Consider the following 13,020-nt stretch of genomic DNA (forward strand, 5'->3'; position numbering starts at 1 on the left):
GTGGAACACTTGACACATAGCCAACAAAAGCTTGATGGAAGCTTGGCTATAAATACTTCTGTTTGGTCCCCAAGCTCACAACTGAATCTCCTTCAGCCTTACACCATCAAATCTGAGTGTGGAGAGTTTGGAAGTGCCAAACAGGATTTGGGAACGATCTTTTGTCTTTATAAATCCTTTGCCTAACCTCCCCTCTCACATTGCGTTCTCGTCTCTCTATCTTTTTTCTGTTGTGGTGTGATCTTTGGAACACTCCTTCTATTTCCGGAGCCCCTTCTATTTCTTAAAGTTGAGGCTATGTGCGCAAAAGTCTCAGCGGGGGTGTAGTGTTGCAGAGTTTGTAATTGCAGATACAAGTAGTTGAAGGGTGCCACCTGTGCATGGGATATTATAGCATATCAATCCGCAGGAAGGGGCCGATCTTACCCAGAACAACATTGTGAAATGGAGCCGCAGATGACGTGCATGATATAAGTGTTGGTGCAGGTGCAGAAATTATTTGGTGTAAATCCGGAAGTGATCTCCAACAGCTATAAATTGTACATCGTATATTGAGAGCCGAAAAGCAGATCAAGGTTTTAAGAGAAAAGGTTGAAGCTGTACCCAGTGCCAAAACGTGAGGGAGAAATAGTGAAAGATTGTGAGCAGTATCAATGGCTGGAGGTATTTTTCTTGGGCATTAAAGTTTATTCCGCATTAAAGTTCAGATTTAACATTGTTAAAGTTTTCGATTCTTTTTAAGTGTTTATTCCCCATTATAGAATCGTTATTTATGCTATCATTTGGTATCAGAGCCCATATTTTATCTTTGTCTTGGTGTTTACCATTAAAATGAGGGTTTTCTGGAGTTTTTTTATTTCATGTGTTTTACCCGATTGAATGAGGTCTCTTGTTTCCGTCTGTTGTCGTCATTCTGTATTTTGGTCTGTCTATCAAATTAATTGTAATGAGAGTGCAATCCAAACTACGTTCGAAACCCGTTTGTAAGATCTCAGGTTTCAATTTAACACCATTGTTTGGAGGATTATTTTAATTGCGAATCTCTAAATTTAAAGTCACTTGTAAAAGTACAAGCTGAGCGATTGTACAATTTGTTTTTACTTGAGTAAAAAGAGGAATATAATGAAATCAATGAGTGGCTTTATAAATAATGATTTTTTTTTTTGACATATAAAGAATTTTTAGAATGTACAGGGGAATTCCAGACTCTTCACTAAACACTAAAACGTAATGCATTACATAACAGATTCCCATTACAGAACCTAATTAGAGTTTTAAGAATGTACAAACTAAATGCTTGTAATATTTATTTGGTTTAATTATATGCTATTTTGGATGAGTATACGAGACCCATCATTGAATGTTATGCATGAATATTTTAGTTTTATTTATGCAATTTATAATTATTCTCATATCAAGTTAATTTTTATGAAAGAAATAATGTCTAGTGATTCATATAATTTTAATTGATTAGAGAATAGCCACAACATCTCTAATTAAATAATATTATGATTGATTAGGATCACAAAAAGATTATTTAGACATTAATTGTAATTAATTATACTAAATATAATAAATTTTATCCCACGGGAATTTTTATTATATTTATATAATTAATTAGGATAAAATATCAAATTATTCGTAACTTACCCATAGGAATTATGAATTAATAGTTTTATCATAAAATTTAAATCTAAGATAGAATTTATATCGAATTATAATCATAATATACCCTTTAGAATTATGAATTAAGTAAATAATTTGATAAATTCTATCATAAAGAATAATTGAATCTGCTTGAATTGGAAAGTTAGCCCACAGGCAATTTTTATGTCATTAGATTCAATTTTAAGCATGATTTACATTGGTAAAGCATGAAATTTATTTTTTTAGGCCTCAATTTTAACACATGCATGTTATTTTTAATTTTATGCAGTTGTACAACCTGCAAATTTCTCTGAAATTCGTTGTGATATCCCTGAACTTCAGGAAGATAACTATAAGGTCTAGAAGGAGAGGCTTCTCCTTCATTTTGGGTGGATGGACATAGACTATGCTATTAGGAAAGATGAACCACTAGCACTCAATAATACCAGCATTGTAGCGGACATCATGCTTTATGAACGATGGGAGAGATCTAATCATCTAAGCATGATGTTCATGAAGACTAAAATTTCAGCTGGTATTCGTGGTTCTGTTGATCAGCATGAAAAGGTCCGAGACTTGCTGAAAGCCATTGATGATCAATTCGTCACTTCAGACAAGGCACTAGCAAGCACCCTAATCATGAAATTCTCATCTCTAAGGCTCACAAGTGTGAAAGGTGTGTGCGAGCACATCATGCAAATGAGGGACGTTGTGGCTCAATTGAAGAAACTCGAGGTTGAAATATCAGAGTCTTTCCTGGTGCACTACATTCTGAACAACCTTCTGCAACAATACGAACCCTTCAAAATCTCATACAACACACATAAGGATAAATGGTCAATTAATGAACTCATGACCATCTGTGTTCAAGAGGAAGAGACACTGGTGATGGAACTGGGAGAAAGTGCAATGTTGGCAATGGGAGGAAAGGGTAAATCTCAATCCAATCGGAAAGGGAAAGGTAAAGTACCTCCCCAAGCCGATATCAAGAAGGATTCCAAGTGTTTCTTCTATAAAAAGAAGGGACATATAAAGAAGGAATGCACCAAATTTCAGAAATGGCTTGCGGACAAAGGTAATCCAATCTCATTTGTTTGTTATGAATCTAATATGGTTAATGCCAATATTAACACCTGGTGGATTGACTCTGGATCAACAATTCACATTTTGAATTCCTTGCAGGGTTTGCAAAACCTAAGGAAGCCAGTGGGAAGTGAGCAAAGCATATTATCAGGAAACAAGATGGCCTCGCATGTGGAAGCTATAGGAACATGATATTTAACTTTAAGTAGTGGCTTTGTTTTAGAATTAGAAAAGACCTTTTATGTTCCAAGTTTTTCTAGAAACTTTATTTCAGTTTCAAGACTTGTACCTTTTGGATATTCCTTTAACTTTTTAGAAACATCCTTCAGTTTATTTTATAAATATGATTGTGTTGGGAATGGTATTTTGTCTAATGGTCTTTACTGCATTAATTTACAAAACAATGTCACTTATGATTCAATGCATGTTCACACTAGCACTAAAAGATGTGTTATTAATGAAGATTCCTCTAAATTATGGCACCAGAGACTAGGTCATATCTCCATAGAAAGAATTAAAAGATTGGTAAATGGAGGGGTACTTAATACTCTAGATTTTTCTGATTTTAAGACTTGTGTGGCCTGCATAAAAGGAAAGCAGACCAACAAGTGAAAGAAAGGTGCCAATAGGAGTTCGGACATATTAGAGATCATACATACTGATATATGCAGTCCAGACATGGACTCACATGGTCAGAGATACTTCATTTCTTTTATAGATGATTACTCACGATATATGTATCTCTGCATGCTTCATAAAAAGAATGAAGCATTAGATGCCTTTAAGATCTTTAAGGATGAAGTAGAGAAATAATGCTGCAAGCAAATTAAGATCGTGAGATCAGATAAAGGTGGAGAATATTATGGTAGATACACAGAAGATGGACAAGCACCTAGGCCATTCGCAAAATTTCTTCAAGAGCATGAAATTCTTTCCCAATACACCATGCCAGGTTCACCCGACCAGAATGGTGTAGCAAAAAGAATAAATCGATCATTATTGGACATGGTGCACAGTATGCTTAGCAGCTTCAATCTTCCTAAATCCTTGTGGATTGAAGCACTTAAGATGACAGTGTATATATTAAACCGAGTTCCAACCAAGGCTATTCCTAAAATGCCATTTGAATTATGGAAAGGTTGGAAACCGAGTTTGTGACATATGCACATTTGGGAATGCCCGTCTGAAGTGGGAATATATAATCCACAAGAAAAGAAGCTGGACCCAAGGACCATTAGTGGGTATTTCATTGGATATGCTAAAAGGTCTAAAGGTTACAAATTTTATTGTCCATCTCACAGCACTAGGATTGTGGAATCAAGAAATGCAAAGTTTCTTGAAAATGACTTGATCAATGGGAGCGATCAAACCAAGAACATAGTTTCTGAGAAGGATCATTCAGAATCTCAACCTTCCACCTCAAGTGATAGATTGGTTATTGTTCACAGCACCCCTCAAGTACAGACTGGTGTTGAACAGCCAATCGTTGAAGTTCCACAAGCTACTAAAAACATTCCAGTAGATCAGGGAGTTCAAGAGTTGCCAAGAACTTTTGAACAATGAGTTGAACCACATACTTCTCAGGAAGATGTTGGTACAACATTAAGAAGATCTACTAGACCAAAGAGGTCAGCAATTCCTGATGATTATCTTGTGTATCTGCAAGAATTTGACTACAACATTGGAGCCAAAAATGATCTTGAGTCCTTTTCACAATCCATGAATTGCAAAGAATCAGAATTATGGTACGATGCCATGAAGCAAGAGATGAATTTTATAAAGAGCAATGAAGTCTGGGATCTTGTTGAGTTGCCTAATGGTGCAAAATCCATTGGATGTAAATGGGTCTTTAAAACAAAGAAAGACACATTAGGCAACGTTGAGAGATACAAGGCAAGACTTGTTGCTAAGGGATTCACTCAGAAAGAAGGAATCGACTATACAGAGACTTTCTCTCATGTATCTAAGAAAGATTCCTTGCATGTTATTATGGAATTAGTAGCCCATTTCGACTTGGAGTTGCAACAAATGGATGTGAAAACGAAATTTCTCAATGGATATCTAGAGGAGGAGGTTTACATGAAACAACCTGAAGGATTCCCCTCTAATGATGGTGAGAAATTGGTTTGCAAGCTCAAGAAATCATTATACGGTTTAAAACAAGCATCCCACCAATGGTATTTTAAATTCCATAATGTAATTTCTTCGTTCGGTTTTGTAGAAAATATTATGGATCAATGTATATACCTGAAAGTTAGTGGGAGTAAAATTTGTTTTCTTGTTTTATATGTGGATGACATTTTGCTAGCAACCAATGATAAGGGTTTGTTGCATGAGGTGAAACATTTCCTCTCTAAAAATTTCGATATGAAGGATATGGGTGAGGCATCTTATGTCATTGGCATTAAGATCCATAGAGATAGATTTCGAGGCATCTCGGGTCTGCCACAGGGAACCTATATTCATAAAATTTTAGAGAGATTTCGGATGAAGGATTGTTCACCAAGTGTAGCTCCCATTGTGAAGGGTGATAGGTTCAATTTGAACCAATTCCTGAAGAATGACTTTGAAAGGGAACAAATGAAGAACATTGCATATGCTTCTACTGTTGGAAGCCTAATGTATGCTCAAGTCTGCACAAAACCTGACATATCATTTGTTGTGGGAATGTTGGGACGATATCAGAGTGATCCAGGTATAGACCACTCGAGAGCTGCAAAGAAAGTAATGAGGTACCTTCAAGGAACCAAAAACTACATGCTTATGTATAGATGGACAGACAATTTGGAAGTAATTGGCTACTCAGATTCTGATTTTGTTGGATGTGTTGATTCACGCAAATCAACATCAGGATACATTTTTATGATGGCTGGTGGAGCTGTATCATGGAGGAGTGCCAAGCAGAGCTTGATTGCGACTTCCACTATGGAAGCCGAGTTCGTCTCCTATTTTGAAGCTACTTTACATGGTGTATGGCTTAAGAGTTTCATTTCTGAGCTTAGAATTATGGATTCTATCTCTAAACCATTGAGAATATATTGCGACAATTCAGCTGCTGTTTTTATGGCGAAAAACAACAAAAGTGGGAGTCGAAATAAACACATCTACATTAAGTATTTAGCTATAAGGGAATGTGTTAAAGAAAAGAAAGTGGTCATTGAGCACGTTAGCACTGAGTTGATGATCGCTGATCCTTTGACTAAGGGCATGCCACCATTTAAATTCAGGGATCATGTAATGAATATGGGACTTGGTTCCATTATATAGTTTCTCATTGTATGGACAATGTTATTTTAATGAAATTCTTAAATATTGTGATGTTTTTCTTATATTTATGTGCACCTTAATTTGATTTGAGAAAATTCATATGTGTAGGACCAAGAATAAACACAAGGTTTATTCATTAAGAAATTATTGCCACATAAATTTTAATAGAAATAAATACATAGTAATACATGGAAGATAATACTCGTCATTAGAGGACTTATCGCCATGATTCATGTATCTATTACTTAATACAGATTATCAATGGGTTTTAAGATGAGACATTAAGATTGGAAGTATGGACCATGTGGGAGAATGTTAAACTCCCTCTCCCAACGACTGTTAATTTCTGGAAACCAACTGCAGTCATTTCCTTAAATTACGGAAATCAACTACAGTTAATTAATTTCTTGTTGGGAGCTTCTAGAGTGGTCCATTACTCCCTCTGCAGTTCTCTACCATGATTTGTGGAACACTTGACACATAGCCAACAAAAGCTTGATGGAAGCTTGGCTATAAATACTTCTGTTTGGTCCCCAAGCTCACAACTCAATTTCCTTCAGCCTTACACCATCAAATCTGAGTGTGGACAGCTTGGAAGTGCCAAATAGGATTTGGGAATGATCTTCTGTCTTTATAAATCCTTTGCCTAACCTCCCCTCTCACATTGCGTTCTCGTCTCTCTATTTTTTTCTGTTGCGGTGTGATCTTTGGAACGCTCCTTCTATTTCTGGAGCCCCTTCTATTTCTTAAAGTTGAGGCTATGTGCGTAGATGTCCAAGTTGTCAGCGGGGGTGTAGTGTTGCAGAGTTTGTAATTGCAGATACAAGTAGTTGAAGGGTTCCACCTGTGCATGGGAGATTATAGCGTATTAATCCGCAGGAAGGGGCCGATCTTACCCAGAACAACGTTGTGAAATGGAGCTGCAGATGACGTGCATGATATAAGTGTTGGTGCGGGTGCAGAAATTATTTGGTGTAAATCCAGAAGTGATCTCCAACAACTATAAATTGTACATCATATATTGAGAGCCGAGAAGCAGATCAAGGTTTTAAGAGCAAAAGTTGAAGCTGTACCCAGTGCCAAAACGTGAGGGAGAAACAGTGAAAGATTGTGAGCAGCATCAATGGCTGGAGGTATTTTTCTTGGACATTAAAGTTCAGATTTAACATTGTTAAAATTTTCAATTCTTTTTAAGTGTTTATTCCCCATTATAGAATCGTTATTTATGCTATCAAAAGACTCCTAGTTCTGACTCAGTATCATCCCTTTTTTATCTGTTGGCTGGAAAATCCCCATCTGTGCAGTTAATCATTACAAAGAGAAATTGGAAATGTGATAATAATTTCCAATTTCGCTTTGTAATGATTACCTGCACAAGTGGGGATTTTTTTATATTTTTAATATTAATCGTGTTTCCAGCCCAAGAGAAAAAAAAAGGTACAGGAAGGGATGCTACAAATCCCCACTTGTGCAGGTAATCATTACAAAGCGAAATTGGAAATTATAACGAAATTGGAAATTTGATAATTTCCAATTTTGCTTTGTAATGATTACTTGCACAAGTGGGGATTTTTTTATATTTTTAATATTAATTGTGTTTCCAGCCGAGGAGAAAAAATAGGGTATAGGAAGGGATGCTACTAAGTCAATATCGGTCAAATTTCAATAAGTAAATCAGTGCCCAAGAAATTGGTGTAATCAATATCGGTCAAATTTCAATAAGTAAATCAGTCCCCAAGGAATTGGTGTAACAATTGGTGGGATGGTATCCCATTCAAGCGGTCTACCATCTTTATTTCCATATGAATTCCAATGTTCGCTCTAAAAATAAAACAAAATCAAAAGCAAGCTTGTCAGGTAATCTTTACTCATATTTTGCAATATTTTTAAAATTTAATTTACAAAATTTAAATTAAATAATTAATTTAGTTAATGTGATTTTAGAAATAATTCAAAATTTATCATTAAATTAATTTAAATTAAAAAATAAAATTTAACTAAAAATATAAATTTGAGGAACCCATAAAACAATGCAAAGGCACCTTACATGGAAGTTAGAGTCCACTCATAGGGATATGAGACTAACCCATAAAACAATGCAAAGGCACCTTACATGGAAGTTAGAGTCCACTGTTCTAACACAATACATTTAGGCTAGGAATTAATAAAGTGATTGCATTTCGATGTATAAAGGTCTTGATTAATAGTGATTTTCATAAGTTCAATATAATATTGGATAATAATTATGATTTATATTAATAATCATAATTTAATATAAATTATGATAGAAATTATATCTATTAATTAATTACTTAATAATTTTGAATTATTCATATAATTGTTTGACTTAGCTAATTTAAGATATATAGAGTTCAATTTTGGGAAAAGCATATGATTAATTTACTTTCGAGAAAAGTATATGATTATTCATAAAATTAAGCAATTTTATTTAATGTATACCTTTTCAAAGAATTAGATTAATGTATACATTTTTCAAAGAATTAGATTTTGATGTAAGGAATAATTTTAAAACTACTAAAGCATTTTGGGATATATGATTATTTGTATGAGTGATGGGGTCAAGAATAATCAACAACATATTGGAAAATACCATTCAAATGGGTCCAAGTAAAGATTTGATGGTCCCTTCGGGTAGTTCTTATCTCCCTTAGAGGGGAATGATTTGTCAACGAGAATCAGTGTGCACATAATTGAAGTCACCTCCCACTTAGATGTTTTTATGGCACTTATTCATACAATTTTATAATTTTTTGTAATTCATTGACTTTTGCTTGGTTTTTCATTACCTCAAACACTATTGGTCTTTTCGTGCCACTTTGTATGTGTGGTGTGTGAGAATTATTTGAGAGTTTTTTCAAACCTTTATTTTATATTCTTCAATAGGGTGGAGAAATGACTTTATACTTTTGGTCTTTTCGTGCCACTTTGTATGTGTTTTGTGGGAGAATTATTTGAGAGTTTTTCAAACCTTTATTTTATATTCTTCAATAGGGTGGAGAAATAACTTTATACTTTGAAATGTCAATTTTCAGATGTTTTTATCGCACTTATTAATATAATTTTATATATTTTTTTGTAATTCATTGACTTTTGCTTTGTTTTTCATTACCTCAATTATGAAAAACACTATTGATCTTTTCGTGCAACTTTTTATGTGTGGTGTGTGAGAATTCTTTGAGAGTTTTTTCAAACCTTTATTTTATATTCTTCAATATGGTGGAGAAATGACTTTGTACCTATGAGATGTCAATTTTCATGAAGGCTTTATTTTAATCATGGAAGGATATTTTATGAGTAATTTATTTATTTATTTATTTTGTCTTTTTATTATTTATTTATTTTTATTTTTTTAAATTATTTTATTAATATTATGTTAAAAAATATTTTATTATTAATTTTAATAAAAATGTTAAAAAAAATAGTTTATTGATTTTATCATATAATATTGATTATAATATTTATATTAAAAATGACTTCATCATATTCTGATTGAGGTGCGCGCTAGTGGTTGGGACAACAAACGAGGATTAATGCAGGGTATCTTTGAGTATTGTACCACTGTCCCCCACACGCTGGAGGTGATGGGTGCGGTGGCCCTTGGCATGATTGCATGCAAGGGAGGTGGGAAAGGTGGCAGCGAGGGTGGTAGAGGTGAAGACTTTAACGGGAGCGAGGGTAGACAGGTGGGTGGTGTAGTCGGGTTTGTTTGCAGACAGGTGTTACACAGTAATTTGTCACTGTCTCCCTGTCAGTCACCTTACTGTGTCGAGAATTCGCAATAATCAAGTTCATGCCTTCTGAACTGGCCCAAAACCCACTTTTCCAAAGTTTTCCTCATCAACGCGTCTGTTTCTAAATTATCCGCGCTGACTGGCGGCTCGTAGTGTATTCAGTGCGCTGCCAGCGCGGAAGCACATCACCTTTCCACGCTGGTCGCATTTTATGAGCCAGTGCGCCTCTCCTTTGTATCGGGTCGCGCTGACATGACTTTCCCAGTCATTGAGGCGCGACGTCAGCACGTCAGTTACCTCATAATCCGCGCTGATCCTGTTTGGGCGAATTTGTTCCAACAGCCAGCCTTCCAGATAACTCCAGGTTTGGTTGTTGGCTTTGTGAGTATCGACTCCCTTCTATGGCATGTCTGTTCGACCCTTTGTAACCATTTCCCTCAAGGATAAGCTCATCCTTCCACCCTTTTAGGAGGCTCCTTCTCCTATATAAACTTCCACCATTACCATGAGAAGCTAGTTTGGATAGTTTGGAATAGCTTGGATTGTGTAGAGCTTATAGTGCTCAGATTGCTGCTACTATAGGTATTTGGTGTGCTAAGTGTGGAAGTGATTGATAGCTTAGGGAAGGTTGTTTTGTGTTGCTTGTGTGAGAGAGAGTTTCTTGTCTTGGGAGAATCATTTCCAGAGGTGAATGCTTGAGATGCTTGCTGACTGGCCCCTCCTGAGAAGGATACCGACGTCAGAACATTTGGTTGTACTCTTCTCTGTCTTGATTAATAATAGATGACTGCTATTATTATTCCATTCTCATTTGTACATGCAATGGTTAAATGTGAATTACATCTTTTCTGACTGATGTATGGTTGCTTTTACTAGATTTCACGCTTGTGTTTGTTTCCTCTTCGTGTGTGCAGGTATCTATTCGCGGAGATCGCGGAGCATTGTGACCAGCCAAAGCGAAGGAGCGAAGGCAACATCTCTTCATCAAACGACAGCGCTGGAATCCAAGTAGGTGCTCTTTACCTCTTGTTTAATCGTAATTAGGAGCATGCATAGCAGCATTGTTTGATTGTTGCTAGACCCTTGCTGGGCTAGTAGGGATCGCCTCTATCCGTAGAGGGGATTTACCTCTCCAACACCTTGCACAGAGGGATATAATCTGGAAACTTGGATATGGGATCCACCTCCTCAGTGTCTATGTCCTCCACGCCCTCTTCAGCCTCCAAGTCCACCACTTTCCCATTATCCTTAGCACTCAGTTTTTCTTTCCTCTAGGCCCATGTAGCGGCATGCTTCCTTGGTGACTTGCGCACTAGTATGGGCTTCTTCTGTTTTCCTTCTTGGGTTTTGGGACTTCTTTCATAGGTGTATACTTCGGCTTAGGTGATCTCGGCACCATAGGCATTATAGCTAGAACCTCCATGCTCATCACCTCTAAAGCATCTCCCTTAGAGGTGACAACTCCCTCAGTACTAGCAGTTTCTCTTGGTCTGGACATTGTGATGAGAATGAACTGTTGGGTTTCCTCGGGTAACTTCTCAAATACAAAACTAGTGACCAGATCAACATAACGCTGAGGATTCATAAACAATCGAAAGCTCAACACAGAATTTCTAAAGATGCAAAGTGTTTTTCGATGGACGACCACATGTAATTTATAGGCAACTTCGAATTCAAATTCGACCGTTCCCCCAAAAATCCATCCATAAATGTTTAATTGGCGGCAGATTTCCAAAGATTTCACCCTTAAATTCAGTGTTAAATGCCTTAAATGTCGCCCCCCACTCCTCTTAACCGTCTCTTGGCAATCAAATCATGAACAATGACTATAACGGTTACTTTCTGGTTGCACTATGTGGTCTCTCCCCCTATAGCACAACTCCTTTTGCGTTTCTTCTGCGACTGTGACACCATCATTTTTTTGTGTAGACCCCTTGTCGTGCAACTCTACAAATCAAGAAGTGTAATTTATAGTCTTGCGCCTCCTTGCAGCTACCTGGAGCGCTAAGACTATGCTACCGTCATGTAGTCATTGGGCCGAATCCCCAGTGTATGGCTTCAATCAGCTTCCATTTACGCGTCTTGGAAATGGATCTCCATTCAACTTTGTGAGTTGAACTGCTCCACCATCTCTAATCTCCTTGATAACATATGGTCCCACCCAGTGCATTTGAAAATTTCCTAGAAACTTATCAAACTTACTGTCATATAATAAAATCAAATAATTTACCTTGAAAGTGTGTAGTTTGATGTGTCGATTGTGCCAAGATTTTTCACGTTCCTTCTGAACCTTATGATGGAATGTAGACAAAAATCTATCTTCTTCCAACTCTATTAGCTATGCGAGCCTTTATTCCAAGGCTCCACAGTCCACCATTCCTGTGAAGGCAGCTATGTGTAGACTAGGCACAATGTACTCCATAGGCATCACAAATTCTATGCCATTGACCAACCTAAAAGGTGTCTGACTAGCAAGCTTCTTACAGGTAGTTCTGTAAGCCCATAACACTGTTGGTACGCGAATGTCCAAATCATTCCATTGTGCATTGAAAACCTTGGTCAACGCATTCTCTGATATCTTATTAAAATATTCAACCATTCCATTGGCCTAAGGATGATATGGCGTACTCTTCTGATGATAAACCTAGAACTATTCTATCAGCGCGTTGATTGTTTCATTGAGGAAATGCGTACCACGATCACTCATCAGTACCTTTGGGAAACCAAACATGGTAAACACATATTCAAATATAAATTTCATTGTTGTTTTCCCTGTACAGTCCTTCACAAGCTGTGCCTCCACACTTGGTCAAATATTTAGTTGCGGTGATGATATACCACACACCCGTCTTCTTACCTAGAGGCTGAACCAGTCCTACAAAATCAATTGCCCATTCCTCAAATGGTTGTAATGATACTTGCGGATTCAGAGGCAGCTCATCCCTCCATGGTGGCCTGCCCATTCTATGACATGCGTCGCATGCCCTACAATATGATTTAGAATCCTTCTGCAGCGTTGGCCACCACAACCCAGCGTGCAAAATCTTATGCGCAGTTGCTTTTCCTACATAATTCCTTCTCACAGATCCTCCATGAGCTTCAACAAGTATGTTGTTCTGTTCAAAGTCAGGCACATAGCGTCAAAGTATCTCATCTAGCCTACTATAACTGAAAATTCTGTCGTGCGCACCACCATTCTTTCTTCTGTTGGTTAGTGTACCCTTCTGGAGCCATTCCTATAGTCAGAAAGTAGATAATGTCCGCAAAGTGA

Source organism: Pinus tabuliformis, chromosome 9, assembly GCF_031772625.1.
Source record: "Pinus tabuliformis cultivar Carrire ecotype Pingquan chromosome 9, CPIR1, whole genome shotgun sequence".
In the NCBI taxonomy this organism is placed as follows: Eukaryota; Viridiplantae; Streptophyta; class Pinopsida; order Pinales; family Pinaceae; genus Pinus; species Pinus tabuliformis.